General features: G+C 45.7%; 1 pseudogene; it reads right to left on the bottom strand.

Annotated features, from left to right (window-relative positions):
• Positions 1–40: 40 nt before the first annotated feature.
• On the bottom strand, positions 41–27911 carry LOC125728192 (intersectin-2-like; annotated as a pseudogene).

The raw sequence follows: 27911 nt of genomic DNA, 5'->3' as shown, positions 1-27911 counted from the left end.
TGTCTTGGGAAGCGGGGTGGAGGCGGGGGCGGGGCGGGGGGCGTATGGCATGGCACCAATCCGCGTCGCCTCATTTGAGAGATTTTTGGTCGAACAGCTGCAGGTCCAGGCGCACCCACACCTCGCCTGTCGGCACCTCGTGCAGCAGCAGGCGCCTTGTCGCTGCTCCCTTGTTTTCCAGCTCCTTCTTGATGGTGGCCACAGGAACTTCAGTGCGGCCCAGGAAGTCTAACAATGATACAAGCAGCCATGATGAAAGCGGCCACCATCAAACGCTAGTAATAGAACACAGGCCATTGTGGCACAATGAAAGAAATTAAGCAATAGGGGGGGGAAAGAAATAAACGGTCAAACACAAAAGAAATTATCTAGTAGAAGGGTTGCAGTGAGACTGCAGAATATACCAGGGCATAAAGTAGAGAACGTAGTTCATCTGTATGTGTTCTTGGGCTGTAGGAGTAACCCGTACAAATACAAAGAGAATGTTCAAACTCACACACACAGAACCAGGGGGAGGATATGGAACCAGAACCCTGAAGCATGAAACCACAGTGATACCCCATGGAGAAACTTAAAATGACGTGTAATAAATAAATAAATTAAAAATAAATTAAAAGTTAAATTAAAAAAAAAAAAAACAAGACGAAACTTCAAATATGACACCCAAATTTTTCTAAGGGAAATTTAACATCAGCACATTTAACATCAGAACTGTTCCCAAGACGAATTTCAGGAAGTGTCAACGTGTAAAAAGAGGAGAAATAAACATCTGAAGAAAGGACTAACCATCGGGAGAGAACTGGTCCCTCTTGAAGATGGTGACACATAGAACATCCTGGTACAGGTCCTTAATGAAGAACTGACAGTTGAAGTTCCACTTGGGGTTGATTGTGTCATTTATTGTCCGGGAGGTGAAACACTGTGCCCCCATGGTCACCTCGCAATATGGATTACTCTTTCCTGGAGGGTGTAGGCCATCAAAAAAAACCATTAAACCCAACCATCAAGCCATACATGAGGTACAAGGCATTAGGGGGTTAGCGGCTGGAGTTTCGGGAGATAGGACTTGACCTTTGACCCTCACCATTGGGCTTGCAGGGCTTGAGCTCTGTGGCCTCCAAAATAGTGACCAGCAGGCGGCCAATGCCACTGGTTTTCAGGGAACGAGCTGGAAATGCATACAGCAAGTGATGCATGAGTCGAAAGACCAAGGAACAATAAATAAGATTCATAATAAAGAAGTTAAGATGCAAGGAACTCCCAAGGAATTGGCAGAAATAAGATACAGCAACTGGAAAAAAAAACTGTAGTTAATGGGGCACTGCAGTCTATGATAGGGTTATCAAGGGTTCAGTAATGAAGGTCTGCATAAATAGACTGTACAGCAACCAAAAGGGAAAGTAGTAGGTTCTTAAACTGCAACGGATGTGTTCACTGGAAGGACAGGCTGTGTAAAAGAGGGAAACTCAAATTCAGGAAAAACCAGTGCTCAGCTACAAACTCAGACCAAGATTTTGTTTTTACAAACCAGTTGAGTAGCCTTTGACTGACTCTCTATGCTCAACTGGTTGGAAGAAACAAATTCTTGCTCATGGGGTTTGTAGGTTCTGGCTGTGAAACGTCCAACATGGACTAAAACATGGGGTCAGGGTTCTGAAACACTGAATAGGGTAATGAATATATACTGGTGACTTAGAGGATTTTATATTACAGATACATAAATATACACACACACACATACATATAACTAAATTAAATAGGAAAAGGACAAGCAATTTTGTAGACAGATGAATAAAACCATTACATAATCAAACTGGACTGAAGGGTTATGCTAAGACACTGAAAAGGATTAAATGCAAATAAAATAGTTCACCTTGGTAAGCTTTCTCTCGCTTCTTCTTCTCAGTCTCTATGAAATGTTCTGAAGCAGCTTTGATTTTCTGCGCCCAGGCAGTCCTGATTGATTAAATAAGAAGAAACACCTGATTTGTTACCAGAACAGGACACCGAGGGAGCCTCCTTGTGGACTGAAGCCACAGCTTCCTTGTTCAATTCTCCTTAGTCTCTTCTCTAACTCCCTTCCTTCCCCACTCATTGATGTTCTCTGTCCTGAGAGTATAAACACGGTCGATGTGGGAGATGTGGAAGATTGGCTCATCGCTAGACGGATCGGAGGGCATCTTCACCAGAACTTCATTTAGAAACACGGGCTGGTTGGATAGAAGACCAAAATCGGGTCATAGACTCGCATTAAATTGGAAGTACACACAGTAGAGAAAGCCCGTAAAAATGGGCTAAACATACAACTAAGGAAATGGCACCTCTTTCTAGAAAGTTCTACTCCGAATTGTATGGATATGAAAAGTTCATTTAAAACGCAATGTATGATTTTGTGCCGTAAATGTAACTGTCTGGTATTGCTAGCCCCCTCCATTACTCCCCAGCATGAAAAAGAGTCTCACGTTCTTGTACATCTTGAACTGCATGTTGCACTTGGGACTGAAGAGCTTATCCGTCCCTGATGAGGTGAACTGCTTCACTGCTTGGGTGAGCAGCAGGAAGTCATTGAAGAGGAAGGTGTATAACTCCTTGTTGCTCTTAGTTTTATAGACCTTGCCGCTGTGTAGCAGCTTTCGGGGACCCAGGCAGTTGGTCAAGGAGTTGAATATCAAGTTCTGTAGGGAAATGGAACAATTGGAAGTGTCCAGTAAACTGTAGGAAAGCTGCAAAAATCCAGACCCTAACTTGTAGTAGGATTAACTCTGTAGACGACTTTGTTAGAGGCTGTGCATGTAAACAAACATTTGTTAAGAACTTCAGGAGGGAATATTGTAGATTATATAAAACCCAGGCTATAGACAAGAGCTTCGTGATATAGTTGCATTAGATGTGCTCACCTCAGTGATGCCTTCACACTGGACATGGCTCTGAATCCACTCTAACCTGTCGGAGTTCTCCTTCTCCCGGACCCCCTCGTTGACCTGCAGACAGAGCTCCTCGGCCCTGTCCAGAGCCTCCCGCAAGTGTCCATGGTCCAAGTGATTCTCTGGAGTGTTCTCGAGAATCTGGGGAGCAGGAGATTTGGAAATAGGTCTGGGACCTGCCTAAGAATGAACTCTGTCTTTGGACAAGGACTGTGGAGTTCAGGGTAGAGTGAAGTTACTGGCGGTTTGATGTTAATCAGATCCATCCATCCATCCATCCATCCATAAATAAACTGGTGCAGCACGTTTTGTAACAGTTGACATCCAACATTTCACAATACCCATACTCACTGTTAGGTTGAAGAAACAGTTGTTAATCATTTCTGTATGATCAGCAATGAGTGTAAATATATATGTATACGTTATTTCTTATCTTCTAGCCACATACTCTTAGCTATTGTACTCTAAGTAGGTGGTTAACAGCTGCCTACTTAGATAAGAATCTCACTTCCCTCTCTTGCGCCCCCCATTGACTATAAATAAAGAAGCCAAGGGGAACCACCCTTTGTAACACATTCTGCTGTAGTTTGCATTGCAGAGAGTGTGGGTACCCTTGCAAGTAAAACTGTAACCTGTGTGTGTCTCGTAAATGTGGAGTTGGGGTGGAAACGCCGGGCGCTTTCCCCAACATAGAATTTGGTCCTTCGAGCCGGATCCGAGGAACCCCGAAGACGTCTCCAGTACGCCGAGAGAAGCGACACCGAAGTCTGTCGACAGCCACTCGAAGTCGGGTGCAAGAAAGACCTGTGATGTGAATTCGTCATCAGGCCGGTGGTTAGAACTGCGCTCGACGTCTGGTGATGTCTGAAGGACCTCGGTGACGGATCAGAGAGCACACTATACAGGTGAGAGATACGGCACCTAAGTGAGTAGGTGGCCAAGTGAGAGATACGGCACCTAAATAAGTAGGTGGCCAAGACATGCATGTGGTTGAGGTTAGCCGAAATTAACCGGGAGAGAAAGTAGGCGTTGTTGGAAATATATATATTGATGTATGTGGATGTGTTTTTATAGGTTTTAGATTAACCTACACGATCCACCCTAAAAGCAACAACATACTGGTGACTGAAGGATCAAGGACGGGTTTCATCCCTGAAAACTAACACCGCTGCTCTAATAGGGAGCAGTAGAAGGCCGTGTTAGTGTCCTCCTGAGGTCTCATGCCAGATACTTGCTTTTAGGATTTTTTATTTTTTGTAGTGTATCCATTAAAAGGTAACAATGGGGAAGAATCAAAGTAAACAAATGGAACTAGAGGGAGATGAGAAGTTTATGGAAGGATATAAGCCAGGATCAGGACAAATAAGTAGATGGAGGAAAAAACATGGGTTTGAAGGAAAACTCCACACTCCAGATATATATAAAAGCTCACAGACTTTTGTATAAAAGCTAAACTTAAAACTGGAGATGTTACAGACTACCAATAAGAAAGAAGGTAAAGACAGAAAAAAAGAATATGTTTTTTCTGATGCATGGTTGGAACAAAGTAAGTTAAGAGATGTACGTAGAAAACAGAGTATGCAACAATTACATGGAAGGATAGAGATAGTGTTTATGAGACGAGCAGATTATGGCAGAATAGCGCAATGTAAACAAAAAGATGGAGAGGAACCTGAGGATTTTATGGATAGAATGAGAGTTGTATTTAGAGGAAACTCAGGGATCCCATTTGATGAAGAGGCAGTAGGAGTGTACCAACAACAGCTAAAACGAGCTTTTGTCGCAGGCCTAAAGCCCGAATTGCGAAAATATCTTGACAAACATTGGGTACATCAGAATACTGGTTCAGTCCAACAAGCACTAGAATATGCCCAACACGCGCAGAGAGCGCAGAAACAGGAAAAGACAGACACAATATTCAGCGCCTCAGATGTAGTAGCGTTAGTGCAAATGAATCCTCCGGGGAGGGGAGGATTCAGAGGAAGGTCAAGAGGCCGAGGAAGGGGGAGAGGTGTTTTCAGAAACAATTACAGGAATTCGTCTCAGCAAGATAACATTTGCTGGACATGCAGGAAACCTGGACACTTAGCTAGGAATTGTAGAGTAGGGAAACAACCATATAACCCAAACTCCATTGAAAACAATGATCAATGACCCCCCTCGGAGGCCCCTGTTACCGACACCATCCGAGGCAAAACAGAGGTGATTTTAAGAAAGGAAACGGAGGTCACTTTACAAGACCTTTTAGATAAGGAAATAGATTTACAAGCAGTGTGTCAGTTATTAGCAGAAAGGCAGTGGGAAACCTTGCCAAGTCGGAAGTTAGTCATAAACGGCAAAGTATATGAATGTCTGTGTGACACTGGAGCATGTAGGACTGTCCTAACCTCCAGTCCTCCCGGAGTCACATATTCTTCATCAGTCATAAATATAAAAACGGCAGGAGGTCAGACAGACAGACATCAGTTAACAAACCCAGTTGCAGTAAAAGATAAGGAAACTGGACTTGAATGTCAAGCACAGGTGTTAATAAGCCCTTCTTGTCCTGTTAACTTGTTAGGTCGAGACCTTATGGTACAAATGGGCATTAGCGTGGTTGCCACAGCCACTGGCATGAAAGCAATCGTAAATGAGGAAGCTTATGTTGTGCAAGGAACCACAACACCACAATATTACTGGTCTCTGGACCTAGGGGGAACTGCACAGACACGAGAATTATTGCGGAAAACTAGAGAAAAGCAGTCCCCTAGACAGGCCCAGTTCATGCCTGACGATGCCTTACACGTCACTATGTGGTACAAAGACACCCTTGGACCAGATTATGTCTATGACAAAACGTTTCATGCCCTCCAAGACACTTGTATAATATATGTATGTTAACCCCACCACTGGGTTTTCAGCAGCCTCAGTCATTTTATCTAACAAGCAACAAGCTGTATTTAGAGAGAGAACACCACACGTATCTCTTTCAAAACCACCCCAGATGCAGTGGAGAGATGTAGAGATGTTCTTACGAGATTCTATGCACAGTTACAATGACTACCAACCCGTATCTGGCTCCTGTTGGAGCTATGATGAGAAACACAATGTGTGGCGGTTTCCTTTGGGATGGAGAGTTCAAACCACTCCCACCACACACTTAAAGGACCCAACCTGACAAATTTTTTCAACCCTGGAGGAGGGATCATGTCCAGATCTAGATCGCCTTCCAGAAGGGTTGTGGTCGTCCTCCCCCACTGATGTAGGGCTGGTAAAGGGATTCCCACCTTACAAAGTAACTGTGAAATCAGAACACCGTCCGGCAATACCCATTAAAACCTGAAGCAGAGAAAGGTATAGCCCCTGTAGTGCAAGACATGTTAGCATCAGGAATATTGCGAGAGGCTCCTGAAGCCACTTGCAACACTCCTATCTTTCCAGTCCAGAAGGGACATACAGGGAAATGGCGCATGGTGCAGGATTTAAGACCTGTTAATAACATAGTGCAACATGCAGCACCAGACGTGCCTAACCCACACTTATTGCTCAACTCATTGACTCCTGATAAAAGCTACTTCTCAGTAGTGGATCTTAGTAATGCATTTTTCTCAGTACCATTGCACCCTGATTCTCAACATTTATTTGGATTTACCTATAAAGGGAAAAAATATACATATACTAGACTCCCTCAGGGATTTTCTGAAAGCCCACATGTATATACCATGGCCCTTAGATACTCTATGAGTACCTGTGAAATACCATCACATAGTCAGGTATTACTATACGTGGATGATATCTTAATAGCAGCAGATTCAGAACAACATTGCAAAGAAACTACCCTAACTGTGCTTCAGCATTTATACAATACTGGACATAAAGCTTCTAAACAGAAGTTGCAGTACTGCAAAAAGACAGTTGTCTATTTAGGGCATAACCTTTCACAAAAAGGTCGCTCGCTGCTAGAGATAAGGAAACAAGCTATACAGGAAGCACCTAAACCACAGACTAAACAACAGATGCAATTATTGTAGAGAATGGTTACCAGATTATGCTTTTCTAGTTCAACCTTTGCAAAATTTAATATACGGGAAGGAGATGACTCTAAAGGACAAAATACAATGGACTGAGGACGGAGAAAATGCTTTTACAAATTTAAAAAGAATGTTGCAAACCAATGTGACCCTTGCTCTACCAGATTATCAACAACCATTCACCCTATGTGTAGATGCTAATCAAGGTTATATGAAAGCAGTATTAACACAGCCATTCGGAGCAAAAGAGAGACCGTTAGCATTCTATTCAAAACGATTAGATGCAGTAGCAGCTGGCTTTCCACAGTGTTTACAGGCCTGTGCAGCTGCTGCAGAAGCAGTAAAGGTATCAGCAGAATTGGTACTTTGTCACCCCCTCATACTTAAAGTTCCTCATTCTGTGTCTCTAATCTTGTTGCAGACACCGCTTCCATTCTTAACACATACAAGACATCTTACCTTAGTGTCACTTTTGCTCTCACAACGTAACATTGAACTTCAGCGGTGTGGCCTATTGAACCCTAGTACGCTTCTCCCTACCGCAGAGGATGGGGAGCCACATTCTTGCAAAGCAACAATAGAAGAACAAACAAAACCAAGAGCAGATATTCTGCAAACTTTTATACCAGGATCAGAAGTTGTTTATGTAGATGGCTCAGCATCAAAAAATGATATGGAAAAAAATAAAGTTGGGTATGCTGTAGTTACATCTACTGAAGTGTTAGAAGCCAATGCACTCCCTTCTACTTGTTCAGCACAAGCGGCTGAACTTTATGCTGTGATCAGGGCATGTGAACTGTTCAAGAACAAGTCACTTACTATCTACACTGATAGTCAATATGTGTTTGCAGCTGTCCATCACCATGCAAGAGTCTGGAAAAATAGAGGTTTTAGAACATCACAGGGCACATCTCTTACTCATACGAATTTGCTACTTAGATTATTAGACGTTGTGCATTTACCGACTCACTTTGCACTGTGCAAATGCAAAGCACACCAGACTGATGACTCTGCAGAAACCGCAGGAAATAGTTTTGCAGATAAAACCGCCAAAGAAGCGGCACTGAAACAACCTACCTTATCAGTGGCAGACATTCTTTTTATAGATAGCGATGTGCTATGTGATGCACAGATTCATGCTCCTAAAATAGAAGTACAAAGTTGGATCAAAAGAGGAGCAATACAACGAGAGAAAGTTTACTATATGAATGACAAGCCCATCCTACCAAAAAATTTATACAAAACAGCTGCTTTGGTGAGCCATGGAAATACTCATGTCTCAACAGGAGGGATGGTACATATCATACAACAATATTTCTATGCTATAAATTTTTCTGATTATGCAAAACAATTTTGTAGGACATGCTTAATTTGTTGTAAACACAATGCACAAGGAAACATCAGACCAAAACGTGGCCAGTTCCCCACAGCTGAGTATCCGTTTCAAGTTGTACATATGGATTTTATTGAATTATCTTGGTCACAAGGAAAGAAATACTGTCTAGTTATTATAGACACCTTTTCTAAGTGGGTAGAAATATACCCTGTAAAGCATTGTGATGCAATGACCGTTGCAAAATGTTTGGTAAGCCATTATTTCCCTACCTATGGCATACCTCATATTATAAGATCAGACAATGGGACTCATTTTGTAAATCAGACTATGTCCCTTTGCTCACAAGCATTAGGTTTTACGCTTAAGAATCATTGTGCGTATCACCCCCAGAGCGCAGGCTTAGTGGAAAGGACCAACGGCACTATTAAAACAAGGCTAAAAAAGACAATGGAAGAGACAAAAAGGCCGTGGCCAGAATGTTTGTCTCTAGTAAAATTATGGATGAGAATAACTCCCACTCCTGCAGGATTAACACCTTTTGAAATAGTGTATGGTAGACCATTTCCCCTAGCAACTGAAATGAATGACATAGAAAAAGCAGACCGAGAAAATACGCTGGCTGATTGGATGCGTAAACTACTAACATCACAACAAAAACATAGCCCCAGTAGTCTGCCGGTAAATTCTGTTTCTACTCAACAGGATAACTTGCAGCCGGGAGATTGGGTCCTGGTCAAGGTCCTGTTGCGGAAAGATTGGAGCACACCTCGGTGGGACGGTCCTTATCAAGTCCTCCTCACAACACCAACAGCAGTAAAGATCGCAGAACGACCTTCCTGGATACACAAAAGTCACTGTAAACCCATCAAGCCCTTATCAGAGGCCTCAGCAACAGAGTAGCAGTGGAAGTCCGCTACAAAGGCACAGTAACCAATAGGGTGCTGTTGTCTCAACCCGGTGAAGAAAACAACTGAGCTGCACTCTATTTAGGATGGCCCTGATAGGGTGGGGATGTGGTAAAGTGACTCTAGGGGTCATTCTTGTTGTAGGACTTGTATGGTTGTCCTGGCTCTCACCAGCTCCATTACAGCACCTACGGCGATGGACCCATGATGACTTCCATCTACGCCCGTTGCCCGCTGACCACTCACATCCATTTATGCAAAACTACTGGTACCGATATGTACATGATACTGTAACAGCGAAAAATGTGACAAATTGCTATGTTTGTTCAGTAATGCCCACTCATAGTGAAGGACCTACGGTGTATGGTAAAGCTATGAACATATCCCAAGCCAAGTGCGCTGCTTCTTTCGCAGGAATAGGATACCAGAGCCGTCTTTCCCTTATATTTTCGCTAGCAGGGGAAGATGTGAACATAACTATACCTGGGACTAATAGAATGACAGTGGTCCGAATTAAGTATCAGGAGGCTACAGGAAACTACCCAGATGACGTTGGGTTTCAAAATGGTACCTGTATACAGGATTTCTGGGTAGACTTCGCTGTTGCTAAAACTAATGTCTCACTTCCTTTTTCTGTCTTGATGGACCGAGACCCACTGACATATCAGCATGCCATTTGTTTTAAGCAAGATAATGGTACGCGATGGATAGGAGGAAACACCACGAACTGTAACCTAACATATGTAGACAGCATGTATGGATCTCCAATTTCGATGCTTCGCCCCAGTAATGGAACATATTGGGTGGACGGAGTAGCATGGTTGTGTGGACCTCGTGCATACTTTGTCTTACCACCGAACTGGTTTGGAGTGTGCGCTCTTATTTTTGTTTCAGATCACACCTTCCTGATAGCACAGGAAAGTAAAACTTTCTTCAGAAGCAGGAGAAGGCGTTCGATATCAATACAACCCCATGATAGTGTGTGGGGAACCGACGTGCCCGCTGAACATAAATTGTGGGGAACAGGCAGTAAAGTTATGCTGGCCCTGTTCCCTGGGCTAGGAATTGGAAAACTCATGCTACGCGTAGAAACTCTAAATTATAGACTAGGTCTATTTATGAATGATTCGATACTGATTAACCAAAAACAAAATGAAACTCAAGACATAACCAGACAGATGGTAATCCAGAATCGTATGGCATTAGACCTACTGACAGCCGCACAAGGAGGAGTATGTGTCCTCCTGAACCAAACGTGCTGCACTTACATTCCTGACAATGTGCACTCACCCAATATGACATCTGCCTTAGACCGCCTCCGAAACTTACAAAAAGTGATGACCATGGACAGTCGACCGCAGTCCTCCTCATCCTGGTTAGACTGGTTTATTACAGGAACATGGTGGTCAATACTGATGAAAACATGCCTACCTCTTCTTTTGTTTTTCATTTTATTTTTCTGTAGTTTTATTACTGTTATACCATGTTTGAAAATGTTTATTAATCAAGCTCTTAATGCTGCTTTTCGGACACGCAGTACAATGTTTCTCTCCCTTACCCAAACTATAGAGACAGAGCCTGTTTCCAGCGATGGCGATGAAGAAGACATATAATTCATAATGACGGCCGAGCCGAAAGCACCCGTGCAGGGCTCGGACCTGAAGAAACGGAATTAAATGTTTTCCAGGATAATGACAATGTGGTCTAAATGAAGGTTGTACCTAAAGTGCTTTTGCAACTTCTACAATGTTGATGCTTCTGATCATACTGTCATGATAAACAGGAGGGACTGTTAGGTTGAAGAAACAGTTGTTAATCATTTCTGTATGATCAGCAATGAGTGTAAATATATATGTATACGTTATTTCTTATCTTCTAGCCACATACTCTTAGCTATTGTACTCTAAGTAGGTGGTTAACAGCTGCCTACTTAGATAAGAATCTCACTTCCCTCTCTTGCGCCCCCCATTGACTATAAATAAAGAAGCCAAGGGGAACCACCCTTTGTAACACATTCTGCTGTAGTTTGCATTGCAGAGAGTGTGGGTACCCTTGCAAGTAAAACTGTAACCTGTGTGTGTCTCGTAAATGTGGAGTTGGGGTGGAAACGCCGGGCGCTTTCCCCAACACTCACTCTTCTGCCTGAAGTTTTTGCATTTCATTGGTATTTAACTCCAGCAAAACAGCACATTCTTTCTTGTATTTGCTGACCATGATGATGGTCACAACCATTATCATTTGGTCCCCAAAGGAATTGACACGAACTGCATCTTTGGCAGGGCAAAGTCATACGTAGCAGCAACCCAAATTGAGCTAAATCCAAGGCAAATTGGATGAGGCTAATTCGTCATGCCTCCCACATCGCACACTGAAGGAGGGACCACGGGTGACAATGTGCAGGACTTACGTTCTTTATGATGAGTGGATAGCGGGTGATTCTCTGCATAGGCTTCAGCAGGAAGCTGGACAGTGGCATACCTTTACACCGGTGATCTGTAGCGATTTTCTGAGAGAGAGACACACACACACTTAGGAGTCAGAAACCCTAGCCTACGTCCTTATCTAAAGCACCACTCTAAATTTCAGTCTAGGTGCTTTAGAAGAGTTGAGTCCAGAGGTCTCATAGAACATAGTATTGGCCCGCAAGATATCTTTGTAATTCATTTCAGAAGAAAATAAAGAACAGTTCAACATCCATTTAACCCGCTACCGCTTTTTCACTGAGGACATTTGGACGGCTGCAATTCTCCCGCTTACCGATCGCTCTGGAACAGCCTTTAACAATGAACTATCTACCCCTCCCATTTGTTCCAGGGCTGCTGCCCACCATTCCTCACCTTGAGGAAGTCCTTGAACTCGGGTTCCTTGTCAGTCTTTTGTTGCAGCAGGGCTGCACCGTTAAGCTGGCAGCTGCAGAAGCGGATGTAGGCCTGCATGTGCGAGAGCTCCGAGGCCAGGATGTCCCCAATCATCTGCACCGGCATCTTCTCGCCACCCGTTTTCTTCCTCACCCTCAGTGCCCTGCCATTCACAAACACAATCACCAAAACCGCAAAGGCCGCCAAGTCCAGTACCAAGCAATTTCTTCGTAAAAGTTCAGGTGAGTTTCAAAAACAGAATGCTGGCCAGTGCCATTCTCAACAAACATTCCAGTTTCCATGATCTTTAAGTGCAAAAACTGTGCAGCCTGTTTTGTTATTATCCATCGACTGCATAGATAATTCCTTTTCCTGGCACTTCTCTATTTCTGGGACTTCACTCTGCCTATGACATTTGCTGTTGTGGGACACGATACTCGCAGTTCGTATTCCTAGAGCAAGGTGGCAGCATCGGATCACGTTTCATTCCCAAGAATTTCAGCTACCAAGAAGAAACAAGCTTGTGGAAAGACACACTTGTGAAGTTTGGTGTTGGACATAATCAGGTCCTTCCAGTTGACGAAGATCATGGCCATTTCAACATCTGTCAGGCGTCCCGACTCAGACATGGGCTTGTAAAACACCTGGAGAAAAAAAAATGAGAGACGGGCAAAGTTGGAAAGGGTTAGTAAAGGTTAAGAGGGATAACAAAATGTTAGGGAAAATAAGTTAAACATGTTCTGGCACAAAAACCTACACTCAAAGCCCTATACATGAGATCCATGACAAGAATATAAAAACTCAAAACTGCAAATGCTTAAAGCAGACTGAAGTGCAAAGACCTCACGGGGGCCCCACTGCAGATCATACCTCCAGGACCAGCTGAAGGTCAGCCATGTATCGCTCCTCCGTCTCAATGAGCTCGTGGATGTAACCCTGTCGCTTCCTCTCCTGCGGACTCATGGTGTCCAGGCTGGTCAGGTCAGCACACCCTGCAGGGTCGGGGATGACGGGGGTGGGGGTGGGAGTGGGGGGGGGGGCAGCCGCGGTCAGCAGCTGTCTTGCGTGGCCCCAAACATGTGGCTAAACCACTGGCTTGAGAAGCCGCTACCCGGAGCTGTCGCTAAGTCACTGCGCGAGAACAACCCTCCCGTCCGTCTTACCTTTTGCTGAAAATTCAGATGCGCGCAGACGCTGAAACTCCATTGGGTAACTTTCAATACGCCTTTTTGCATGAGCCTCATCCCCAAGCCTTAAAAACCGCAGCCAGGTTTCCTCTCTCGAACCCATTTTGCCTGGGACTGTAACCATCCTAGTGCTTAGCTTCTTGAATAACCTGGTCCTGGATATATATATATATTAGACGCTAATAACCAAACCTCACACCATCCTTGTGTAAGACAATGACTTGCCAAAAAAAAGCAGGTGCTTTTTAAGCAAATCCTTTATTTTCACGATAAATGTACATATGTATAATTTGAGGCACATTTTCAAAGTAACACAGCTTGGGAACTTTAACACAGACAAACTGACTTGACTACTGCCAATGCACTGTGGGTAAATTCCCAGTGGGGCCAAATGAAACCTCAAACTGCATAGACTGTTTAACAATTAATGCAAGGGATTCATTCAAAATGCATCTCTCTTGCCAGCAGCATAAACAGATTGCAAATTTGCATAAACAGAGCAAACCTTTAATTGCTTGCAAAATGTTTTCCAAGTAGAGGATATTTTTCAGCTGTTAAATACCTTATTCAGACATTTCTATGCCTTACTGCAAGTAATCACACATATTGTAGACTGAGCACACAATATCACAGTCATCCATTTTTTTTTCATTAAACTGCACTTTCATATAAAATAAAATAAGTCAATACAACTAAGAGTAAAATCTGGGCAAACCAGGTTACATTCAAAATGCTTGTAGTTTTACTACAAAGTGCCGCAGCAGTGATGATTTCTTGAACACTGAGGCACAGAGAGTTTCACCCTGATGTGAGAGCAAAAGACCACACTTTATAAACCACCAAATCTGCCATTTTTATCCTTAACCGAGTAATACGATTCTTTAGCATTTGTTCCAAGGACATTGTCAACACATGAATTTACCTCTGGCTAATAGTTACACTGGCATGGACCAAATAGTCAGCAGGCACCATGCAGAAGGATAATCTTCAGAGTCTAAACCTTAGTGACCAAAAAAAGAATTAGCCCATCTAACATCTGAATTTTATCAATAACCAAATAATCAATGGTATCTAACTGCAAGGCAGATTTTCATTTTAAGTTGCATGAAAAAGCAAAGTGTGAGGCTCAGTGGGCTAAAGCCTCGTTTTTCGCCCAGCCTCAGTACATCTGCGGGTCCTTCAGCAAGGCCCTTAACCCCCAGCTCCCTGGATGCTGCTATGGGTGGCTACCCTTTGCGGCCAGCTTGCTGTCACTTACAGAAAGCAAACTGGGGGTGGCGTAAAGAGAATTTCCCCATAGGGCTCAATAAAGTATCAATTATTATTAAATAAAGACATGTATCTTAGTTATAACTAGTTTTTAAACTTGTTAGAACCCAGAAACCGCAAAACATGTACTGTTAAACACCAGCAGGCCTTGTTTCGTTAAAGGTTATGCATATAATTACCTGAATTAACCACTCCATCTTGGTGGGGGGGGGGGGCATTTACATTGACGTTACCTCCCTAAGGTCACTTAAAGCAAAAAAAAATATATTCTAAAACATTTCCAGTATTATGGCAGATCAGCTGAAAACTCACAGCATCCTGGTCCAAACCCCCTCAGGCGGGAAAGCGGCAGACACTGCACCGGGGCACTAACAGGGCAAACCAAAGTCCACCAAAGCCCGCCGCGAGTGTTCGGAAAAAACAGCAAACAGTGAAGCAAGGACCCAGAACTTTGACCCTCGAATGGCTCACCGACCCCCACATAGGGAAAAGATGAAGGCTGCAACCAGTGTATGACTGCCTGCTTGAATACCCTTCCACTCCATACATTATAACAAATAACACCCTCAAAATACACAACTACATGTAAGGCAACAAAGGTTTCCCCTTAGTCTAGGTATGTATGACGAATATTCTACACACTATACCCATAGGCAAAACACAGTACTTAAAGAAGTACGTAAACAGCCAGTAATCGTTGAAGCTCATGTGTCGCCGTAGGCAAGCTACACCACCAGGGCCCCCTGTCTGCGACAAAGTGATATTGGCTGGCTAAGGCAGCGCCTCACCAAAAGATGGCACCCCAGGTGGCTGCCTATGTCACCTAATGGGTTGACCAGCACTGAGCACAGTACTATAGCTAAAGCCATGGGATTTCGTAGAGGGAGAGGATTAGGGTTAGGGTTAGGGTTAGGGTTAGCAGGGTTAGGGTTAGGGTTAGGGTTAGGTTTGCACTCATGGGGTTGGCAAAAAAAACCTACCAATGGAAAGCATGTGTCTGTGTACATGTGAATTCATACTGTGAACACACGCACACACACTTATGCAATTACCCAACGGTACGTAGCCCATAACTGAACTACAAGCTAAGCGTAAACGCACCGTTGCCTGCACAGATTATCCCAGATTTTCCATCTGCGCAGTAACATTCAGATATAACTGTCAGTGAGAGACGTTTTAACAAACAAACAAAAAAATGTTAGGATACTCAATTGCACTTAGGGTAAAAAGCCATTTTTGAAAGAAAAATATGTTTTAAATAGTTAATGACTATGACTCTACATACCTTCACGCTCTCCCAAAAAGCTGTTTAAATGATATGCTTTATACTTTAAATATGGCATCAGCATCTATCACTGGCATTGTAATTGCTTTGCATCATAAGCAAGAACAATTTTAAAGACTAAAAACATGAATATAAAAATTACAGAGGGGGGCACTTGCTGTTGGACTGGTAGGTGTGTGGGACCTGCTTCAACACATGAGGAAAAAAATTTAAATAATAATAATAATAATAATATTAAAGCAGAAGTAAAAGAAAGTGAATTTGATGAGAAGGCAGGCCCTATCCAGCGAGGAAGCATTGACTGATATGGAGCACCTAAAGGGTATCTGAACAGCTCTGAGAAGCTGTGGAGGAAGAGGCAACGATGCCGTCCTACAAGAACAACACAGATAGAGGGAAAGATGGAGGGAAAGGTGGGGGGGAAAGAAGGGAAAGATGGCAGGAGAAGAGTGTAAGGAGGGTGGACGGATGGATGGAAGGAGAGGAGTGCTTCTCTGAAGCACAACTCTGAGAAGAAACCCAGTCCTAATAGGCGGATGGCAGAAGAGAGAGTATGCACGCCATGATGTGGAAACTCATCGACCCTCTCATCATGGTTTTTTATGAAGACATTTGCCAATACCAGGTAGTATCTTTCAAACTGCCCTACTTCACATCACCAGGCCTCCCATGAGGTCACCAATGAATCATTTCTTATCTGTGTTTAGGTTTCCCCTGCAGCACACAGCTACTGCAAACTCTCTCGATTCATCTTTGGACACAAACCATTTCTGTTCAGAAAGTCAGACCCAAGCAGGAAGCCAAACCGTAGCCTTGGTAGAGCTGCAGTCAGCAGGAGAACAGCCCTTTGAGAGACCCATACAATGCAGGTGGGCACTGTAACGTGGGTCAACTTTTACCCGAAGGTCACTTTCCACCTTAGATTTTGGAACTACCGCTCTCTCATTTATTGCCAACAGCATGAAACACTAGGCTGCAAACTTTGTATCTTAAGACATTTGCAACTATCAACAAGACAAACAAATATTACTTGGGGGGGGAAAAAAATTAAACTTACATTGTTGACTGGGATCGGACTCCGTGGTCATCTTGACGTAATTGGTGGGGAACAAGCCGACGACGCCATTCAGCTCCCCTTTCCACCAATCAGCATCGTCCTTGTTCAGCACATTGATCAGTTGACTTTTGGAGAAGCTCATCTCATCCTCGTTGCCCGCCTTGTAGTCGTACATGGTGATGACCTGGCAAACTGAAGGAACAGCCAACATGTAGGAAAGGCTGTTACGGAAGATGCAGACGGAGATCATCGCAGATCTTGGCATGTGATGCTGTTGATCTTACTTGGAACTGGAGCTGGTGTGGACTTCCCACTGGTGGGGCCCAAGAGCTTGACGTGGGAGGCGGGGAACCATCCGTTCTGGCGTTTTTTACCCCTAGCCTGGACAGATACAAGACAAGAGGTTCCTCATCAGGACATACATGCCAACCTAATTTAGGACAAATGCATCTGACCTGAGAGAGACCCGCAACTCAACTTCAATGCCTCCTCCCAAAAACAGCCCAGGATTAGACCTCATTATGGGCGGCCTCCACATTTGATTAACGTCACTATCATGACAACACGGGTCCACAGACCTGCAGAACCCCTTGCCACCACCCAGATGGGTTCTTGCCCTGGATGAGGATAAGCTGTCCCGGGGCCAGGCTCAGCTGCTCCGCTCCGGTGGCCGTGTACGCAGTCGTCACTTGGGCAACCTCTGTCATACACATTCACAAATGAATGCGAACGCAAACAAGCACACGTGTTCAAGGTAGATAGAGCTTCGCAACAGTCGGCACTCGCAAAGACTATTGAACACAGCTGTGTTTCATCTGTATACAGGACACAGCCTAGCTGCAGATGCACCAGCATCAACGGAAAGGCAAAGATAAAGGTGTGTGGTGGCTGCCAGTGAATTTCTTGGCTCTTTACTGAGTGGTGACTGTGGGATCCCGCATCCTTACCTGGCTTTTTGCCGACTCCACCTGACTTTCCAGTGGTGCTATATGTCTGTAGACAGACACACATATTGGTAGAGGTCAGAGTAGCAAAAGTTAGCCTGTCATGATTTATTATTTATAGACAATAAACTCTGCAGTTTAAGTATCTCTGAGAAAAGTCGTTCATGACAATTTACTTCAGATTCCTTTGGCGTTACGTAGTTGGAGGGGAAGACTCCACTCCTGTCTCCGATGTACCCTTTCCACCAGTCCCCTTCTCTTTCCGTCACAACGACGGTGTCTCCTTCGTTGAAAGTGAGGTCTCCTGACTCTGGGCTTTCATAGGTATATAAGGCTACATACTCTGATTGGATGAGAGACAGAATGGCCAAATGATTTTTAACTGCCACAAAACCTGCCTTCTGATTAGACAGAAAATCAACGGTCAACAGCCAGTGACAAAATCCGGCTTTCTCCTTTTCGACAATGGCCTCTCACACCAGACCCTGTTTCAAGGTTACTTCTGACATGCTAGCAGCAATACCATTAATATCAAGATGATTAAAAGGTACGCAAGAGAAGTCAAGATGACAATATGCTAGATTACAGATGGCCAAACAAAGTGAAGAGTAGTGACTGGCTAAAATGGAATGTTGGGTATCAAAGAAAGACACAATGTATGCAAAATGCGCTTCTGCTTAGCTTAATTTAACTTCTTTTCATTCAAATTCTTCCCTGGAAAAGAAACTTACCTTCTTGTAGAGTATTGTCAGGGTTATTGAACTCATCCACAGAAGAATATAGGGGTCTGGCAAAATAAAGTGAAAAAAAATGGATCGGCGATTCTGCTCATACGCATTTTTCAATAGAAAAAGAAAAAAATCCCTTACAAATTGATCTCGCTTATCTCAACCAATAATATAAGCACAAAAACATCACAATAGCATTCATAAGTGTTGAGTCAATCAGTCAAACCAAATTTACCATACTAAATCTAGCACATTTTCTCAAACATGTCACAAAGAAAAGGCAGGGATTATTTAAAATCACTCCTAGATGCCTGCCCCGAAAAATGCAAATCAAATACCACTTCAGTAATAAATACGTAGAAATATGGAATTAGAATAAGGAAATGGCTCAGTAAATGACCACCAGTCTCCAGGTAGCTGACAGGCTTTGGTCTGAGCAGAACCAGAACCCTTCTGGAACCTCCCGAGGAACCGCCAAGAGTGTCACTTACTCATTCCGGCTCAGCCCTGCACCCCATTCAGCTCCCCCAGCCACCAGTTTTCCTGCTGCTCCAGCACCGTGATGATGTCATCCTTGGAGAAGTTCAGGTGGTTGTCCGTCTTGGCCGTCCAGGAGCACAGCGCTTGCACCTGGAGGCCACTTGCCACCTGACAACGCAGAAAACATGTCTGTCAGCCGGGACACCACTCAGGAAACAAGATCTGATCTAGACGTACTTGAAACTACCTTAAAAATCCCCCCAAAAATGGACATTTTGATAAATGTTAACATGAAAGTTTACCAACTTATGAATATACCTAGAAAGTTAACACTCTCGTGCATACATGGTACATCTCAGTGTATTGTTATATATGTGCAAACACATGCACAAATATGACCAAAAAAACAACATATATACAAACTACACTATTAGCAAACATAGTTGACTTGTTTATGGCGATAAAATCATGCATTTGTGTTGGGGGCCCCTTGCTGGCCACAAAGTCACCACCTTGTGGAGGGGCCCCAAAGTGGCTTTTTAAATGGGTCCCCAGAAACAGCAAACCTGCTTCTGATTGTTATATATAAATAAAGAAAAAGCATAGTACAGAACAAAATACTGCAGTAACGTGCAAGACAGTCGCAGAAGCAGTTGAAGGCTTCTGAACAGACATGGTTCAGATGCAGCCATGCAAACAGGCCACAGACTCACTGGCACATAAATACGCATAGGCATGCAGTGGAAATACAGAAAAAGAACACGACCGATCGGGTGGGGCCAGTTCTGAATTCTCACTCGAGACAGTTACGGTATTCTTCAGGTAGGGGGCGCTCCCAGGATAACTACCTGTCCATACTCCATAGAGGCAGAGCCTGGAGGGTGGGTGGGAGTGAAGGCAGAGTTCTGCCCTGCCCCCCCAGGAGTGCTCTGTCCTGCTGGGAAGGTACTGGAATTAGCCTCCGCCTTGCTGAAGTAGGGACAGACCAGGAGAAAACGGTCAGTGAGACCCACATAAGCATTCAGATATGACACAGGACCAGTTTAGATGCTGGACACCAAGGGGCAACATTACCTTGCAGAGACTGAGGTAGATGCAGTTGTGGGCATCAGAGCCTGCTTGGTGCTGGCCGCAGATTCCGGTTGGCTGTGCTTCTCGACGTAGCTCTCAGGGAACCAGCCCATCTTGCCCTGGTAGCTGCCATACAGCCAGCCCTGCTCGCCTTCCGTCTTCTCGTCCACCTGCGGACTCAAGGCGATTGGTTAAGGGCTACCACATGACACACATGGGCGTACTATCCAAAACCAGGTCACGACTGGCCAGAAAACACCCTAAAACATATGAAAGGAGAAATGTGCCATTAATAAATTAAATATGTCTACATGTTTATTTATTTTGTCACAGGGGCACTTGTACCCCTCTGTCCTCCCCCCCCCAAAAAACTGCTCCTTGTTGCACTTTATGGTGAACAAAAGGATTCTAGATCTAACTGTAAAACACCCGAAAAGGATTCAGAAAAAAAGAGCTAATCAGGCACCAGGGCAATGATTCAGCACATTTAATTTATGGTACAAACAGATTAACATATGGGGGTGCACTCTGTATACCTCAATCAAGCTGTCCGTGTCAAAGGTGAGCTCGTCCGCGTTCCGTGCTGTGAAGGGGTACAGGGCTCTGTAGGTTGTCAGGGAGGCCGATTTCCTGTGCGTTGACTTGACGGGTCTCAAATTCCCTGCAACGACAGTGAGTCAGTCACCTCCTTGTGTGACTGTTCTTCAGAACGCTGTGTCACTAATGACGCACTGCAGCTATTGAACCAGCACACGACACCTCGGGTCTGCTGATGGGACACTTGCATTTGGAGGCTGATGAAGAAACTGTACAAACCCCACCGCTAATGGTAGCTTTACGTGTCTGAGATTGTGATTTGTCACTGCGTTTCCACACCTCCCGAAGGGGGCTGCATCGAGGCCATAATCCTTACCTTTTCGCTCCTCTAGGCCCCTGATCAGGGCCGACAGCTTCTCATGAATGTCTGTCTTGCCTAAATTGTGCTGCTGCTGCTGCTTTTGCTGCCGGGCCTCTTCCTCCCGCTGTCTGGCCACGGCCTCCTCCTCCTGTTGCTTTCTCCTCCTGTCCTCCTCTCGCCGTCTCTCCTCTTCCTGTCTCTTCTTCTCCTCTTCCAGCCTCCTCCGCTCCTCCTCCTGTCTCCTCCGCTCCTCTTCCTGTCTCCTCCGCTCCTCTTCCTGTCTCCTCCGCTCCTCTGCATCCCTGACAGCAGCTATCTGAGCCCGCTGACGTCTTCTCTCCTCCTCCTCCCTCTCCAGCTCCTGCTCCTCCTCCTTCTTCCTTCTGTTCTCTTCCTCTTGCCTCCTTCTCTCTTCCTCCTGCCTCCTCCTCTCTTCCTCAAATCTCTTTTTCTCTTCTTCCAGTCTTTTCCTCTCCAGCTCTAGCTTCCTTCTCTCTGCCTCCACCTTTCTCCGCTCCTCCTCTTGCCGCCTCCTCTCCTCTTCCTTCTGCCTCCTCTCCTCCTCCGCCCTTTTATGTTCCTCTCGCCGCCTCTCCTCCTCTATCCTCTTCTCCTCCTCCCTCTTCTGGGCTTCCTCCTGCCTCCTCCTCTCCAGCGGCCCGGCGGTTCCGCTCAGCCTGCTCCTGAGCGGCGCGCAGTTTGGCCCGGAGTTCACGCTCACGTTCTTCCTCCTCCTTCAGCTTGGCCTCCCGCTCCTCCTGGATCCTCCTCCGCCGCTCCTCCTCCTCCCGCTCCAACTTCACACGCCACTGCCGCTCTTTCTCCAGCTTGGCTTGCCTGTGAATGACATGATGCATCACATTGAAGCTGAATTTGGCCCAGCACCACATCATGGCCCTTCAATCACGTGATGCAGCTATATTTTCTTTAAACAAACCATCAAGGTCACGTCATCCATTCAAATTTAATGCTTTAACTGAACTTTGTCACACTGGGTCTGTAATTGACATTAAAATTGCTCTTAGCCATCTGACATGTTCTGACATTATGTAGGTGATGTGTTGACCCACTTAAAAATAGAAAAACAAACAAAAAATAAGTAAAAGGGAGCTCTGGATCCCCAAGGACCAGCTTGGGAAGCACAGTGTTAAAGTGATATTAAAAAGCGATTTAGGACAGGTCAGTCACCATTGCAGGGAAACCAAACCTGGCACCATGACAGCCAACAGAAATGCAAAAACGACAACAGAGCATGCAGGCCTTGCAGGAGGCCTAGCTCACCTGACCGCCTCCTCCTCCTCTCTCTTCCTCCTCTCCAACTCCAGTTCTCGCCTCCGCTGCAGGTCACATAGCTTGTCGGCCTTGACCTGCCGCAGTCTGTCCAGGACCTGCTGCTGCTTGGTCTGGCTTTCCCGGAGCTCCTGTGGGAAGGGACCGGGCCCGCACCACCATTAGCGCAGAGCACCAAGCCACACCGCCAACCACCACTCGCTATACAAGGTACAGACACCAGATCCAATTCAGAACACACGGGATTCTGGGCCATAGATTATGGATGTTTTGAGGCTTCACTTCTCCACTTTATTCTATTTACAAATGCTACTGGCCCCTGTACAGCACACTGGGCTAACTAGAGGCAAGCCACAACATTGATGCCTTTCTACCACCAGTAATGCCTCCTCACCTTGATGTCCACGTTGTACTGGTCCATCTCCGACAGTTTTGCCACGGTATCCTTCTCCAGCACATCCAGCTGCTCCTTGAGTTTCCGACAGACGATGTCCTTCTCAGTCACGCCCCTCTTTACGGAGGAAAGTGTCGGACCTGTATACAGAAACACTACCTCTAAGCAAGACCCTTCACCTGCAATTGCTTCATCCTGGGACTGACAATCTACATCTAAGCCCTGCAAGGAAGTCCTCCAACTTGCAGGGAAAACTGCAAGGGGGTTGGTGGCAGGGTTGGCACTCCAGCCACCGGAAAAAAATGTACACTGTTCCATTCCATTCGGACTAGTGTGATGCTGAGGTGTCACCCGCTGCACGACTACACTCAGGTTCTCATCCCTGAGGTGGTTCGTGTGGAGGGTGCAGCAACGCGCTGTATCAGCAGGGGGCCCTTACATTAACAACCCTAAGTGCACCTCGAGGTTATATGGTAAGTATTTTCTTGTTGACATGTGAGAGGGAGGGCTGTGACAGATAACCTGGCCCCCACAATCCCCCACTCCACCCAAACCCTACAGAGCCGAGATGAGTTGGTAGCCGACTTGTGCCCAGAACTTCTGGAAACTCCTGTACTGCTGGAAAAGCCTTCCAGGGGGGGTTACATCTGAAAGCTGGCTGAAAGAACGCCAAGATTCTGCATTGCTGTCATCGAAGCAAAACTGTCGACTGCCTCCAAGCCTTTTACTCTAAGGTGAATAATGTAGCTAAAATATAAAGATGTATTACAAGTGGGTGCATCCAAACTTTTGTCTGGTAGTGTACACCTACATTTTAGAAGCACAAGAAGCATGTACCACCCATGTGCCACCATGACATTTAAGTACTTCAAGAATGACTGCAGGGGGGGGGGGCGCCAGGTAACGCAGGGAGAAGCAGGGAGATCAGACTCACCAGACCTACTGTTCAGCCCCATGTTGCATAGGATCTCCTTGCATCTCTGCTGCTCCACAATCAGCTGAGAATGTTTCCTCTGCCCCTCCTGCACAAAAACAGGCCAAACTCCCTCAGAAAGCTGGAGAATCCTGAAATAAACCCTCCCTGGAAACTTCACCCTATCTATCTATTGCTTTTATAGTAAATTCCCCCCCAAAAAAACTGCACATTCTCCAGGAAAGGTGTGAAGAACAGTCTCTCCCTTGGTTGCCAAAATCTGAAGACTGCTAATCAGACAGGAGTGGCACAGCTGTTGTATAACGCACAGCAGACATAACGCCAGATCACATGGAAAAAGAACCGTGTTGAATCTATTTATCAGTGTTGCAGCTGGTGCTCGTCCCATAGCTGCTGGGATCTTGGACGGCAGCGGAGGAAGGCCGCAGACCTCAAGCTGCCGCTGCAGGGCGTTGACCTCCAGCAGGCAGCTGTCCTGCTTCTGACTGATCAGTTCCAGCTCTCCCTTCTGGATGCTCCTCTTGCTCTGGACGTCCCTGAGTCGGTCAGAGATCTGCTTGTGCTTGTCTCTCTGAAATTAAACAGTGGTCTTATGAGTCCTGAGGGCGGGAATATTGTCGCTGTGGACACAAGCATGTGTACCATTGACATCTGAAAGGAAAACGTGCGTCTCTGATAGTGCGATTTCAACAGCTGGCTGTTCCTCGTTCCTGAAGGGGAATGCAGTCGGTCGGGGCAAACAGGTGCAGGACGGCCTGGTCCTCACCACAGCCTCCAGCTCCAGCTCCAAGCTCCTCTTCTTGGCCTTAAGCTTGATGATGTCCTCTTGTTCTTGGTTCCTCTGATTCAGCAGCTCCTGTCGCCTCCTCCGCTCCCACTCCATCTTCCTCTGACGCTCCAGCTCCTGCTTAGCAGCCTGCAGGGACACACACATGATCACGACCAAACACACACACACACACACACACACACACACACGCGCTAATCACAGGTCGCACACGTTCACACACAAGCTAAACCAATAACCAAATACATGCTGTCAAACCTTCCCAGCCATTCAGAGATGTACATAAACGGAGTTTCACCAGTAAACTAGTTTAATTAGTTATAATGCTGTATTTGCCCAACACAGGGTTACAATAATGAAGTTTTATTAACTTCCAGCCAATTATCACAGGGGGGCCTGGAGTCTATCCAGGACAGCACAGGGCACCAGGCTGGGGGGGTACACCCTGGACGGGATGTCAGCCCATCGCAGGGCACAAAACATGCACTTACACTAGAACCTCGCACTGCAGAGAATTTAAAGGCACCAGACCACCTAAGGGCATGTTTTTGGAGGAAGGCCACACAACACTGGGAGAACATGGAAACTCTCAAAGAGTGGAGGTGGGATTCCAACCCCCAGCTCTGAAAGGTATGAGGCAACAGTGCTGGTGAATCGCCAACAACATTAATTTGCTAAACCCAAATGTGATTGGCTGGGACTGGACCAATGACCAAAGAGCGACTGCCTAACCCCAAGTACAATGCTAGCATTCCATACTAGAAAGACTGACCTCCTTGCGTTCCAGCTCCTTTAAGCGCTCTTCCTCCTTCTGCCATTCCAGCTCGCGTTGCCTCTCCAGCCGCCGCTCCTGCTCCTGTTGCCGCCTCCTCTCCTGCTCCCGCGCCTCCTGCTCACGCCGCTCCTGCTCCTCCCGGGCCTTCTGGGCCCGCCTCTCTTGCTCGCGCCGCTCCTGCTCCTGTAAGACCTGCCGCCGCCTCTCCAGCTCAGCGTTTCCCCGCTGGAAGTTCTCCTTTAGCTTGTCCTCGAACGAAACTGCAAGGAGGGCCATGCACACGCACACGTGGTAACCATGGCAATAGGGGCAGTGACCTTTGACCTCCTGCAATTCAATGTGAATCAGGTGATTCTTTGTAAAGATACTAAGAACGGCACATCACTAATACACACTTGTGTCACCAAAAACATTCACTAGCTGAAGGTGCCTGTCTTTGTGTGTGTGTGTGTGTGTGTGTGTAAATCCGTCTGTCCGTTCTACTAATGCTACCATTACTCTTTGTCTTCTGGGGTGGTTCAACTTGAATTTCTTCAGGGACGATGGTGCGATTCAAAGGAAGCAATTCCCCCTGCTTCCCCGTTCTGCAAAATACAACATGCCTCCGTGTAGGTAGAAGGTGCTAGAACCTGAGACTCTGAGTCAGGCTACACAGGAACAACCACCATACAGCTTCCCGTGCTCACTCATCAGGAGTCCCTTAGCTGGGCTCAGTCGAAGTATCTCAGTGTATGGGGACACTCTCCCTTTCTGTAACAAAGCCTCCTAGCCTGTGATTCCAGATGGGTCAATGTCCAGCCTGACACAGCATATTCAACCCCCCCGCCTTTCCCCATTCATTACATATAACTATGGAAAAAAGTTAGAGACCATAGCACCAATTTTTGTTTCACTCAGTTCTCCTTTATGGGTATGGATCTGTGAATAATGTTTTTTTTTCTTTTGCAAACTGCAGCCTGGTTCTTTCCTGCTTCTCATTAATGAAGGGCTTCTTCCTTGCTTTATGGGACTTCAGCCCTGCTTCTATGAGCCTGTTATGAACTGTCCTAGCAGTGCACCTCACACCTGCACTTAACGTTTCCACCAAGTACAGGTCACTTGAGGTCATGATTCATGAGGCACTGTCGGATAAGTGAACGGGCATCTCAAGCATTGGGAAGTCGTTTCCACCCTTTACCTGGCTGCTTTCTGGCCTTTCTCAGTGTCTCCCGTTTCACCATATTCTTGTACACTTGCGTACTTAGAACCTGGAAGCAACCTGACGCTCAGCGTACCTTTCTGCCAGCAAAACCAGCTTTAAACAAGCAGATTTTTTTTCCAGTATAGAGTGGTCTCAATTTTTTTCCAGAGCTCTATTTACTGCTCTGCCGGGTTCACCGATTGGCCACCGGCGGCGGCTGTCTACCTGACGGAGGGGGGCACCAGGTCCCCGGGAAGCGTGAGGGGCAGCGGCTGTCCGGCCTTCGCCATGTCCACCAGGTGCATAGCCAGGATGAACTCCTCCCCTGTCAGCTGGCCGTCCTTGTCCACATCTGCCAGGTTCCTTGGGAGAACATGTGGGAAGGTCAGTAATCGAACCGGGTGCACAGATGGCGAAGACCAGCATAACTTCACCCAGACCATGAGGGGTCCAATTTAAAAACCAAACTAACCTACAAAAAAATGACAACTTACCCTGAGTTTTGTCCAACTGTAGGCTAATGCAAGTGTTCCAAGCATGTTTAAGGTATGCTAGGCTAGGCTATGAAGTTTGTTAGGTGAGCTGTAATAATAAAATGTATTCTCACCTAACAATATATTTTTTAGCAGTATTTTGAGAGACAGACATATAAAAAACAAAATGCCTTTAAATTTTTTTATTTTTTTTTAAAGCAGTGATTATTGCAGCACATTAAAAACCTGCGACACGCTTCCTATTAGTTGATTATCAGTAGGATCCCATGAGTCACAACTCAGAAGTACAGACCTCCTGCCTCGAGCCGTCGCACCAGCTGCCTGACGCGTGCTAACAGGAACAGACCACTTAAGAAAAGCAACCAGCCCTGGAAATATCATGATGGCTTCTGAAATCAGCGCAGGGTCAATTGGAGCAATTAGAGGTTGTTCAGGGGACCAGCAGAGAAATCACTGCCAATCCGGGGACTTGAACTGTCGACCTTGCGGTTACAGACATATGGTCCTCACCTGTGGAGCCACACACTGCCCGCATAGAGTGGATGCTGAAAGGATTGAGCTACGTAATTTAAGAGGGGCAAATAAACCAAGCGCACCACTGCGGCCGTGAAGAATTCAGTGGACACTCACCAAACAGTGGCTAGCTGAGTCTGAGTGAGCTGGGATGAGGCCAGAACGTTCCTGACCTGCACACCTGCAAGGTAGAAAAATGGCGAGGGGAATATGAGCTTCAAGCTGAACGACCTGAAAACTGTGGGGGGGGGAGGGGGGGTTCCCACCAAGAAACCACCATTAACGTACAAAATGTTTCATAATCTAGCTCCCGTCGAACACAGCCTGCAATGTCACTTGTGAGCTGTGACTCATTTAATTACTGGAGTAATTAAATCAACAGCCGGAGCCCTGAGCCTTTTACCAGTGATGCAAAAGTCTGTAATTAATGTGAACTGCTTTCCTATTATTACGAACATGCCTGACGAATCCCTGAACAAGCTTATTACAAATAACATGCTGTGTTTAATTGTCATTAAAAGGTGCTAACTGGGTTCGCTGGGGAACCTGTCAAGTGCAGAGGTGGCATCTGAATAATCTACTCCTTACACAT

Source organism: Brienomyrus brachyistius, unplaced genomic scaffold, assembly GCF_023856365.1.
Source record: "Brienomyrus brachyistius isolate T26 unplaced genomic scaffold, BBRACH_0.4 scaffold189, whole genome shotgun sequence".
Classification (NCBI taxonomy): Eukaryota; Metazoa; Chordata; class Actinopteri; order Osteoglossiformes; family Mormyridae; genus Brienomyrus; species Brienomyrus brachyistius.
The sequence above is the reverse complement of the archived record's forward strand: the minus strand, read 5'-3'. Positions and strand labels throughout refer to the sequence as shown.